Here is a 12,359-nt window from a genome sequence, read left to right on the forward strand (position 1 = left end):
CCTGTCCTCTGAAGATGCCGGCCACAGAGACTGGCGAAACGTCAGGAAGAACAACCTTCAGAAAATGGCCAAAGAGCCTGAAAAACCCACAACAATCAGATCCTGTCGGTGAAAGCCTTAGAGAATACATTATAGATTACCTCTTGTGGAAGTGCTTACATGCTTATCCCTCTCTTTGAAAAGGGAGCTAGAACTGGCTATTAACATGATGGTTTTCATTATAATTCTCTTTTTCCTTCATCCAGTCTTCAATTATTTTACGCCCTTTTTGCCAGATGTGTAGGATGGGCTGTTAATGATGGGATAAGACCTTTAGGGGGTTATTAATTAATTGGGTCGCCAGAAATTGGAAGCAAGTTGATGGCACATAGCATTAGATAGGGAGACTGTACGGGAAGGGGTTGCCTTACCTACTCTGTGCAGTGCATACGTTTATTTTGTTACAGAACATAGAATTTTGTGGAACTTGAAAGGCAGACAAATTTATAATAGCATTATTATTATTATTATAGCATGAGCTTTCAAGTACCCAGTTGACCACTGTGTGATTTTTACTACTAAGTGAGGAAACTTTGGGTTTTAAAATGTGGACTATAAATTTCACAGTTCATTGCCTTTGATCATGCTTGGGTGGCCTTCTAGAAGCTGTCGTCCATATATATAGATCTTGGGAGAAGATCTATAAAAGCAGAATGTTACGGCATTTTAAAAAATCAACAGAAATATTTTAAAATTAGAATTCTCAATACTTTTTATTTATGATAGAACAGCCAATAGTAGAATGTTTAGGACATCTGGAGAGTAAGAACCTTATATCATGTTGGATTATTCATTCCCAAGGCTCCACAGAATGGCTCTTCTCCTGAGAGTCACACTGGGGAATCAGATTCCCACCCCCTGGCTCTGCAGTCAGGTACCGCCAACCAGCCAATAGATGTAAAGCTGTCCTTAAAGATATGGAACTAAACTCTGATTTAGTTCCAACCAGGTTAGACCTTTGTGTCATCACAAGGGTCCACCCCTGTGATATGACAAGGTTCTTGGTATCATGGCTGAGCTGGCAACTCTACGTAGGACCTTCTGTGTAGCAGGTTGGACTTCCTTGTGTGTCTTTACTGTAAGTCACATCGTGCATTTTTAAGTGGACGGTTGGTTCAAAACTATGTCAAATAAATATCTACGTATTCCCAGTGTTTTAGGAGTTAGGATGGCACTATTGGCACTATTGGTGGTATAATATGAGGCAGACAGATCTGAACCAGTTGGGTCAAATTCATGTTGGTCGCTTCGATGACACTGTCCAACCATCTCATCCTCTGTCATCCCCTTCTCCTCTTGCCTTCACACTTTACCAACATCAGGGGCTTTTCCAGGGAGTCTTCTCTTCTCATGAGATGGCTTCAGGATCTGTCCTTCCAAGGAGCACTCAGGCTTGATTTCCTTTAGAATGGATAGGTTTGTTCTCCTTGCAGTCCAGGGGACTCTCAAGAGCCTCCTCCAACACCACAATTCAAAAGCATCAATTTTTCGGCGGTCAGCCTTCTTTATGGTCCAGCTCTCACTTCCATACATCACTACAGGGAAAACCATAGCTTTGACTATTCGGACTTTTGTTGGCAAGGTGATGTCTCTGCTTTTTAAGATGCTATCGAGGTTTGTCATCGCTTTCCTCCCAATAAGCAGGCGTCTTTTAATTTCGTGGCTGCTGTCTCCATCTGCAGTGATCATGGAGCCCAAGAAAGCGAAATCTGTCATTGCCTCCATATCTTCCCCTTCTATTTGCCAGGAGGTGATGGGACCGGTGGCCATGATCTTAGGGTTTTTTTGATGTTGAGCTTCAGACCATTTTTTGCACTCTCCTCTCACCCTCATTACAAGGTTCCTTCATTCCTCCTCACTTTCTGCCATCAGAGTGGTATCATCTGCACATCGGAGGTTGTTGATATTTCTTCCGGCAATCTTAATTCCGGCTTGGGATTCCACCAGTCCGGCCTTTCGCATGATGTATTCTGCATATAGGTTAAATAAGCAGGGGGACATAGCAGGAAATATTTCCGGACAGTTTGGTTTGCCTCAGGCAACTCAGTCTGTTGGACTGGCCTTGCCTGCTTCTTCCCTTAAATTTGCATAATTGAGCTGACTGACTAAAAAATTGATGACTCACTCTGTTTTATTTCTGTTGTTCAAATCACAATTTCTTGTTTAATGCTGACAGAAGGCAGCAGGGGAAAATGATGAAAAATGCTTAATTTGCCCACCGAAATGTCATCATGAAAGCTATGTGACACAGCGCTCATCTATAAACATTTGCTTCATGAACTAAGGTTGCCTGCTCACCCGTTCATTTGCCCTTTAAACACTCATACTTTACAATCATTAATTGTTGACAGATTGCCTCCATTTTCCATAATTACAGCTGTGGCATACAGGGTGACATCCAGTTGTGTGGGTGCTCATACCCATTTCTTCCTTTTAAAAGGATTTTTAGCGCAAGTTTTTGCAAAACTTGTAAAATTGAACTGCCTGCAAGTAGGCAGTTGGGAATTCTCCTTACAATGAACCATTTGGCAGATGTCTCTCTGGATTAGAGCTTTAATAATTTATTTTTGATTTTGAACAAGTTTTAAAAGCAGTTTTAAAAAATAACTTTTCTGAGTTCAAATCAGCATTCATCTTTGTCCCGGGCAGCGTCGATTTATTTCAGAGCTACCACTTATTTTATTTTAGAGCTCCTTGTCAGCTGAAAGGCTAATCAAGGAACAGGGATGTAGCCCGTGCTGGATGGGGTTACACTCCCTCTGAAAACAAAAATGTGCAGTTTGGGGTTCCTCCTGGATTTGCCTCTGAGCCTAGATGCCCAGGTTTTGGCAGTGGCCAGGGTGCATTTACTCAAAACTAGTGCACCAGCTGCAACTGTTTCTTGAGAGGTCTGATCTGGCTACAGTGACACATACTTCAGTTACATCCCAGCTGGATTACCTCAAAGATCATGTCTCCCATGTTGAAACTGTTCAGGTTTTAAGATAATCAGGGGAGGCCTTTTTCTCAGTCCCACCACCTTCACAGTTGCATTTGATGGGGACACAGGAGAGGGCCTTCTCTGTCGCTGTTCCCAGTCTTTGGAACTCCCGCCCACAGGAGGCCAGACTGGCCCCATCTTTGTTGTCCTTCCTCAAGCAGATGAAGACCTTTCTATTCAGACAAGCTTTCCCTCGGTGACTGACTGCTTTGACTAGGTTTTTAGTGTTGCTTGTGTTTCCCATTTCTCAGAGTGATACTTGTTTGTTCCCATTTAATATTTCTCAACTTAGTGTTTTTAGCTTTAAATATGACCTTTTAATGATGTACACCAACTTTATATATTCATTGTTTGTGCTTAAATGTTATTTTTCAGTGATGTAAGCCACCTTGGGTCCTTTTCTAAAGAGAAAGGCAAGGTAACAATATTGCAAATAAATAAATAAATAAATATTTCAATTGTTGTAGGGTTTTCAGGCTGTTTGGCCGTGTTCTGGAGGTTTTTCTTCCTAATGTTTCGCCAGTCTCTGTGTCTGGCATCTTCCTAACTCCTGTCCTCTGAAGATGCCGGCCACCGAGACTGGTGAAACGTTAGGAAGAAAAATCTCCAGAACACGGCCAAACGCCTTGGAAAACCTAAAACAGCCATTGGATCCCAGCCATGAAAGCCTTCAAGAATACAAATAAATATCTCCTTTATTTTCAGGTTAATATTCCATGTTGTTTCACTTGAAAGAATTTATAAAAATATCACTTGTGCATGGACCCAGATCTTTTACTAGCCATGACAACTAAATGGAAGCCGAAGTGAGAGAGTGGAGAAGGAGACTAAGAGAGGAAAAGGAGAGAGTTGAGAGAGAAAGGAAGGAAATATTGGAATGGAGGATGAGGAGGAAAAGTTACAGGGGGAACCCTGGGAGAATCGAGACCCAGAGAAACGAACCCTGTGGATTGATGCCTGGGATGACGAGACCGTGTCCCTGTTGGAGGGTTGAACAGGGCGGACCTAAGAGACTGGATTCCTTCAGATTTGCTGGGACCATGGAACGCTAGTCGTGGGAATCCATTTGTGTTCAAAGACTGGAAACCACTTCGGGACCCGTTAGCGGAAGGAGACAGACTTCAAGATCATGTTATAACACTCGTTTAATGATAAATACACCGATAAATTAATTGTTTTTAACTGTTTTAGCTTATAATGTTTGATGGAACCCGCCTGGAGTAGACTTTGTCTAAAAGGGCGGGGTAGAAATCTAAAAAATAAATAAAATAAAATAAAAATAAATCTTCCATCTGTTTTGAAACAACAAAAATCTACTGGTTTCTTTGAGTCGAACATGGAGCCCAAAACCAAACCCTCACAGTTATCACCAGGGAAGGAGCAGGAAAGTTAGAATGGTGTTGCTAAAATGTGTGTTTACTGTTAATGCAGCCAAATCTCGTGAGGTACTAATTCCCCTCTATTCAGTACTAGTTAGTCCTCATAGAGTACTGTGTCAAGTTCTAGACACCACACTTGAAGAAAGATGGCAACAAAGTGGAGCAAGTCCAGAAGGGGGCAACAAGGATGATAAGGGGACTGGAAACCAAGCCCTATGAGGAAAAAAGCATGTTTAGCCTTGAGAAAAGAAGCCTTCAGAAAAAAAGCCTTGAGGGAAGATATGATATCACTTTTCAAAGAATTGAAAGGTCGTCATACAGAAGAGGGGCACAATCTGTTTTCAGATCATCCCAGAGTGCAGGATACTTAATAATGAGCTCAAGCTACAGGAAGCCAGATTTAGGCTGAATATCAGGAAAAAGTGCTTAACTGTTAGAGCAGTACGACAATGGAACCAATTACCTCAGATGTGGTGAGGGATGCTGGGAGATATAGTCTAATAACTCCTGGAGAACCACATTTTGCTCACCTTTGCTTCAGTGCGAGGTATATGTAGTTCCTAGGGCCCCTGATGTCTTTGATCCAACCCCTGGAATCCTGCACATCCCGAGACTTATCTTTGCACTCATGAGCTGAGTTTATATTTTGAATCAGAGAATAATGTATCCAGGAAATCATATCCCAACATTCCTTACATTGGGAACATCCTTATGAGTATGTTGCCCATCATTGGGAAAAAGTTAGCTGTTAAATTGTTTAATTTTATAGTGGTGCTTCGGATATGAATAAAGAATGCCCATTTTGTTTAAGCAACCCCACTCTTACAGTAATTTCCTGTAATTTCTACTCAGACGTAAGCACCACTGAGCTTACTCCAGGTAAGAATGTATAGGATTTCAGTCTTAACTGTTTGGTATATCTGCTCTCCAATGCATAGAAAGTTATCTTAAAAAAAGAAAGAAAACTTTTTAATTAAAAAAATCAGGACAAGGCCTTCAAAACAATACAAATGCAGGAGCAGGTGATTCCTTTATTAGACCATTAAGAAGATAAAACAAAAAAAAATTAAGCGAGCTTTCGATAATAATTCATCTTCTTCACGCTGTGCACCAACTTCTCATGGGGAGTTCTAAAATTATATGCTTTTCTTAAAGTCCCAAAGTGTGGTGTAGAGGCCAGGTTACCTTCTTATTAGTTGCAGTCTGCAAGGGGCCTGCTTTATTTTCTTAATTATATAATAAAAGTTTCACCTGCATTTGTATAATTTTAATGGAGATATTTATTTAAGTTCTTTTTTAAAAAAAAATCAGGAGGGCATCGTGTTGAACAGGACAGGACATCACTGCCAATGGGCTAAACCCCACTTCCCCCTCCAGCCTCTGTTCTTTTTCCTGCTATATGCCGGTTTATTTTTCTTGGCCAGTCAACCCTTTCCCCTTTTCTGCATGCCTGGTTACAGGGATTCCCTATGGCATTATGCTGTCAGGAAACATCTTCACCATATACCCAGTGGAGTGTGCTCTCACAAGTACAGGAAATCCACAGAGAAGCCTGCTAGGCTGAGCTGTGGAGATTGTTAGCGAGATTTCTTAAAACACTAGCTATAAATAGGGTCAGGGTTACAAGACAAGACAGAAAAAGAGAGAATGTATTGGAAATAAAGGAATTTCTTTTCTAGCAGCCTTAAAAGGAAAGAACACAGAGTTTTGTTCAGCCCATGAAAACTCGATGCAAAATTCAGGCAGTTCCCTACGGGCAACCGAAGTGCAGTAAAAGTTTCTGGGCGCTTTCACACTACAAAATGCTCACTGACCTCACACTCGAGAGAAAACCTCCCCGGAGCCTTTAGGAAAAGTTCTGGATGTCATTCTTGGATTAAAAGGAACCGGCATTTTTAGAGCGGTTGATTCACATTGCTTAAAAATGGTCACCAAAAAAAGAGCAAAGGGTTGGGCTTTAATTAATAAGGTGAATTGCAATTGTCATGTCTTCTGAACCAAATATGGCATATTGAGTTACAAGCTTCATCCAAGGGGTTCTTAAGACTAGGAAAACGTTAGTGCTCCGGATTTTTAGGACTTTAATCCCCAGTGTCCTTTACTATTAACGTTGCTGCCTTGGGATTATGGGAGTTGAAGTCCAAAACATCTGATAGGGCAGTGGTTCTCCTAACCTCATGCCTGTGATGACCAAGTGTAGCCCTCCAGATATTTTGGCCTTCAACTCTCAGGAGTTTAAAGCAGTAAAGCCAGTGGTGAGGGATGATGGTCCTCCCAAATATTGGGAGGGCCATACTTCCTTACTGCTGCTATATATCAGTAGTGATTTATAGTAGGTGTGGATCCTTTTGTAGCCAAATTGCATCATCCATACATAAAATGTGGTGCTAGCGAATGGTGCTTTGGTTAGTTTAAATACAGAACATCTTAATATGGGAAAACCCCTAAGGACTCAGGAGCCTTGAAAGCAGATTGATCATACTCATTTTACTGACCTCGGAAGGATAGAAGGCTGAGTCAACCTTGAGCCGGCTACCTGGGATTTGAAGCCCAGGTCGTGAGCACAGTTTTAGCTGCAGTACAGCAGTTTAACCACTGCGCCACAAGGCTCCTAGTTTTAGAAGTGCAATGAACCCTCTCCTGGTTTTAGTGTGCACCCTACAGAAGTTATCCAGGGTGACTGAATATAGAAAGACAGAAGGGTTTTCCAGAGGCAAAGGTATTAGACAGTGGTGCATTTTATGCCTTTATCTGTTCAGTCTGTATGCAAAACTTATTATAGCAGTGCCTCAACTTACGAACATCCCGACATACAACCATTTTGAGTTACGACCAGCTCTGACCGCAAAAGTTTGCTTCAACTTGCATCTGGAGCTTCGAGTTACAACCAGAAAAAGGCAGGAAAAAAAGGTGGGAATTCAAATTGCTAGCCGTTGGTGGTGAAGAGGTTGCTTCTTTGTAGCTCTTTCACCCCAGCGGTTAGAGTGAGTGTGATTGGAGCAGGCTTCGGACAACCTGTTAAGGTAAGGTGCTGCTTTCTGCTTTTTAAAAACTGTTCTAGGTGGGTTTTGCAGCGTGGTTTTGGGCTGGGTGGTGGGTTTATGTTTCTATGCTGTGATGGGTCTTGCAGAGTTTGTTTGTTTTTTGGGGTTCCCCCCCATTTCTGATGGGTCTTTGCTTTTTGGGGGTTCCGCCCCCATTTCCAATGGGTCTTGAGGGGTTTGTTTGGTTTGGGGGTTTTTCCCCCATTTCTAATGGGTCTTGCAGGGTTTGTTTGCTTTCTGCTATGCTTTTTTTGCATTTCCGAAGGGTCTTGCATGGTTTGTTTGCTTTTCTTCCCCCCACCTTTGGCTGGAATGGATTAATCGCATTTCCAATGGGTCTTGCTGTGTTTTTTGTTTGTTTGTTTTGTTTCATTTTTGGTGATTTTTTTTCCTTTGGCCAGAATGGATCAATCGCATTTCAATGCACTCCTATGGAAAATTGTGCTTTGACTTACAACCATTCCGAGTTACGACCGTAGTTCCGAAACCAAATAAGTTTGTAAGTCAAGGCAGCACTGTATACGGAAAACCAGACTAGGTTGCGATGAAGGGTGAAAATTGGTAGAAGAAACATCAATAATTTGAGATGTGCAGGTGACAGCAACTTACTGGCAGGAAGCAGCAATGACCTGAAACAACTTTTAGCGAAAATGAAAGAAGAAAGTGAGAAGACTGCAGCTGAATGTTACGAAGACAAAAATCATGGCTACAGAAGAACTACACAACTTTAGTGCTGACAACAAAGAAATTGAAATAGTGAGAGGTTTTGTGTTCCTTGGTTCAATTGTCAATCGCAATGGAGATTGCAGACAAAAAAAAATAAGATGAAGACTGAGATTTGGAGGGAAAGCAATGACGAAATTAGAAAAGATAATTATAAGGATGTGTCGCTGGAGACCAAGACCAAGATCATCCAAACGCCTGCATTTTCAATCATTATGTATGGGTGTGAAAGCTGGACAGGGAAAAAATTGATTTGTTTGAAATATGGTGCTGAAGGAAAGCTTTGCAGATACCCTGTACTGCCAGAAAGACAAGTGGGTTCTAGATCAAATCAAGCCTGAACTATCACTGGAGGCAAAATTTTTGAAACAGAGACTGTCCTACTTTGGGGACATCACAAGATGGTGGGATGCTCTGGAAAAGATAATAATACTGAAAAGGTGGAAAGAAGCAGGAAAAGAGGAAGATCAAATACAAGATGGACTGGCTGCTAAAGGAAACCACAGTCCTTGAGTTTACAAAAGTTGAGCAGGGCAGTTGAAGACGGGACATTTTGAAGTTTGCTCATTCATAGGGTCGCTATAAGTCTGAGGTCACCTGAACACATATAACAACAACATCCAAGGTGCTGAATCAATTTCAAATATAATGTCCAGTATATTAGATATTGTGTGTATAGTGCAGTTAAAATGCAGACTGGATTCACAGCATTCCTACGAGTGAACATTTTGTCACTAGTCTCATGTCACATAGATAGCTATCTTCATTCTGTCTGCTTTCGCTTCTCCTACTCCAATTTTACTGGTTTTCCCCAGGGACAAACTGCTAAAAACCCAACAGATTGTTAGCAGGACACAACACAGAACCCTTTTGTTCCGTTAATGGATGAAAGTTTTAAGACAGTGACTTCTAACTCATTAACAAATCCTTTAGGGCCATAATTTTATACATTTTCATTTGAGAGGAAGAGGAAGTGCCACAGAGATGCACGGGACTTTATGTTACTCCCAAATGAATGTTTATAAATAAGTTTAGTTTATTCATTATTCATTTAGAACACTGTTGTCCTTCCTTTTTGTAAAACAACTTCCAACTGCAAAGATTAAAACATTTTTTGGGGGGAAAAAACCTGAACAATCAAAAGGAATGAAAGCTGCAATAAACGGAAAACCGGCAATACGTGCCATCATTACACAAAGCTGCAGTAAAATGATAAAAAATAGAGTTAGCATTTGGTCAGTTAAAAACGCAAAACAGTATGGCAGACTTCATTGTTTTGATTTGTTGTTGCATTGCGCCTTCAACTTATGGTGATGATACAAATGAGCAATCTCCAAATTTGAACTCAGTGAAGGTGGGTTTAAAGGCTAGTTATTTGGGAACATTCAGTAATTTATTCCCAAACCTTGTAAAAGTTACTTTTCTGATTACAATGTCCAGAATTCCCTAACCAGCATCGCCAAAAGCCATGTTTTGTCAAGTTACAGTGAATCCAACAGGGCTTTCAAGGTAAATGAGATATTTAAGGAGTGGTTTTACCAGTTCCATTCCCTCCAGTACGTTTACATGACTGAGTGGGGATTTGAACCCAGAGCTCCTGAGTCCTAGTCTGTCCCTCTATCCACTACACCATACTGAGTATGCTAGCAAGGGGATTCTGGGAGTTGTAGTCCAGACACACATGTTTTCTAAGCTCTCCTCACTCTTGACCAACCAAAGGATAGGCAAGTACCTGGCTTTTTCTTTTGTCAATTTGCACTTGATTGGGAATAAATATTAGAGGCCCAGGGAGAATATTTGCTTGAAAAAAATCTGAGAGCCCATGATGGTGGCTGTCCTGAGTATTTAAGAAAGGTGGCAACTTAATTCCAATTCATTACTGATAGGAATTTACCAAGATATGCACATTTCCTCACCTTTTAAACCATTTCATTGCCAGATTTTAAAGGTGTTTTTTTTTGCATAAACATGCATAGCTTTTATCATATTATAATTAATAGCTGTAACAATAATAACAATATGCTATTAAGTCAATTGTCACTTACGGCAACCCTTTCCAAGGTTTGCTAGGTACAGAGTAGTCAAAAGTGGTTTACCATTCTCTTGGGACTGCACAGCTTGCCCAAGGCTACACAGGCTGGCTCTTCTCCTGGCAAGCACATCGGGGAATCAAATTCAGCTCACTCAGCTCTGCACCCAGGTACTCCAACCAGCTGCCCATGTTGCAGTTAAACAGATATTATTTGCAGATATAGCTGAACCTCTGTATAGAGTCCATTTGTTGTTGTTGTTTAGTCGTTAAGTCGTCTCCAACTCTTCATGACCCCATGGACGAAAGCGTGCCAGGCCCTCCTATCTTCCACTGCCTCCCGGAGTTTGGTCAAATTCATGTTGGTCACTTCGATGACGCTGTCCAACCATCTCATCCTCTGTCGTCCCCTTCTCCACTTGCCTTCACACTTTCCCAACATCAGGGTCTTTTCCAGGGAGTCTTCTCTTCTCATGAGATGGCCAAAGTATTGGAGCCTCAGCTTCAGGATCTGTCCTTCCAGTGAGCACTCAGGATTGATTTCCTTCAGAATGGATAGGTTTGTTGTCCTTGCAGTCCAGGGGACTCTCAAGAGTCTCCTCCAGCACCACAATTCTTCGGCGGTCAGCCTTCTTTATGGTCCAGCTCTCAATTCCATACATCGCTACTGGAAAAACCATAGCTTTGACAATGCGGACCTTTGTCGGCAAGGTGATGTCTCTGCTTTTTAAGATGCTGTCTAGGTTTGTCATAGCTTTCCTCCCAAGAAGCAGTCATCTTTTAATTTCATGGCTGCTGTCACCATCTGCAGTGATCATGGAGCCCAAGAAGGTAGAATCTGTCACTGCCTCCATATCATAGGATGACCCTAATAGGGCTTTCAAGGTAAGTACCTATTTTAAGAAGTGGCTTAACAAGTTCCACACACCCACTGAGTTTGTGTGGTTGATTGTGGATTTGAACCCAGGCCTCACGAGTCCTAGTCTGTCACTCCATCCACTACATCACATTGGGTATTCAAAGCCAATCGGTAGGTACCCTTTAAAAATCTCACATGAGTAACCCAGAGGCAGCAGAAGGAGGCTGGAGAGGGTGGAATTCCAGCACAGTTATCTAAATTTGCTGACGTTTGGAAAACAAAATGATGACAGGGGTGCAATGTGCTCCCAACAATGGGTGGCATAGCAAGAAGAATAGGCCATTAGGCACTATTTGTCATTGTTAAGCTGTAGTCTCAATAAAGCATTGCTGATGACCTAAATTCATTATCTGGACAGCCTAATCCAGCGGTCCCCCAGGCTGCATGATGAAAAGGAAGGCACTTTTTCTAGCCATCCTCAACAGACCGCCAAGTGTGAGAAAGCTATCAACCAGCTATCAACTCATCAGTCCTGTGTTGGTTTCACTGAAGCCTAATTGCAATGAAAAATTAAAAAAACTAGTAGAATTATTTATTTCAACAATTTGTATACTGCCCAATTTAGTGCAGAACACTGGACGGTTGACAATAATGTAAATTATCTTCATGTCTGATGATTAACCTCAATCCACCCACCCTGTTTACCCCCCAGTCAAATCCCAAACTACCCACATTCAAAAAATCCCAAACAAACACATTGAGGGCCAATAGGTAAACCACGATCCTAGATGATATGGTAGGAGAATGTCTCAGGAGACTTATTTGAAGATAGTTCTTAAAAGCTGGGCGGGTGGAGGCCTGACGGATCTCTCCAGAGATGTGGGGCAACTACTGAGAAGGCTCAGTTCCTTGTGGACACCTCCTTCACCTCCCTCAGAGGCCACCCACAGGAGACCAGCATGGGTGGATCAGTTGGCATGGGTTGATGTTCTTCAGGGGAGGCACTACAATAGATAACAGGTCCAAAACCATTAAAAGAAAAGCATCCTGCTCATATAGCTCTTAAAGCACTTTCTGGGAAGTTTACAGTTTACAATTATGCAGGTTACACATTGTCCCCACTCCCAGCAACCTGGGTACTCAATTTACTGACCTTGGAAGGATGGAAGGCTGAGCCAGCCTTGACCCGGCTACCTGAGGGATCGAACTCAAGTCTTAGCTGCAGTACTGCCACAAGGCTCATTAAGGGATGTTAATACCAGCAGATTAGAAATATATATTTTACCTCTCCTTCTATCAAAACAGT

Source organism: Pogona vitticeps, chromosome 1, assembly GCF_051106095.1.
Source record: "Pogona vitticeps strain Pit_001003342236 chromosome 1, PviZW2.1, whole genome shotgun sequence".
NCBI classification, from domain to species: Eukaryota; Metazoa; Chordata; class Lepidosauria; order Squamata; family Agamidae; genus Pogona; species Pogona vitticeps.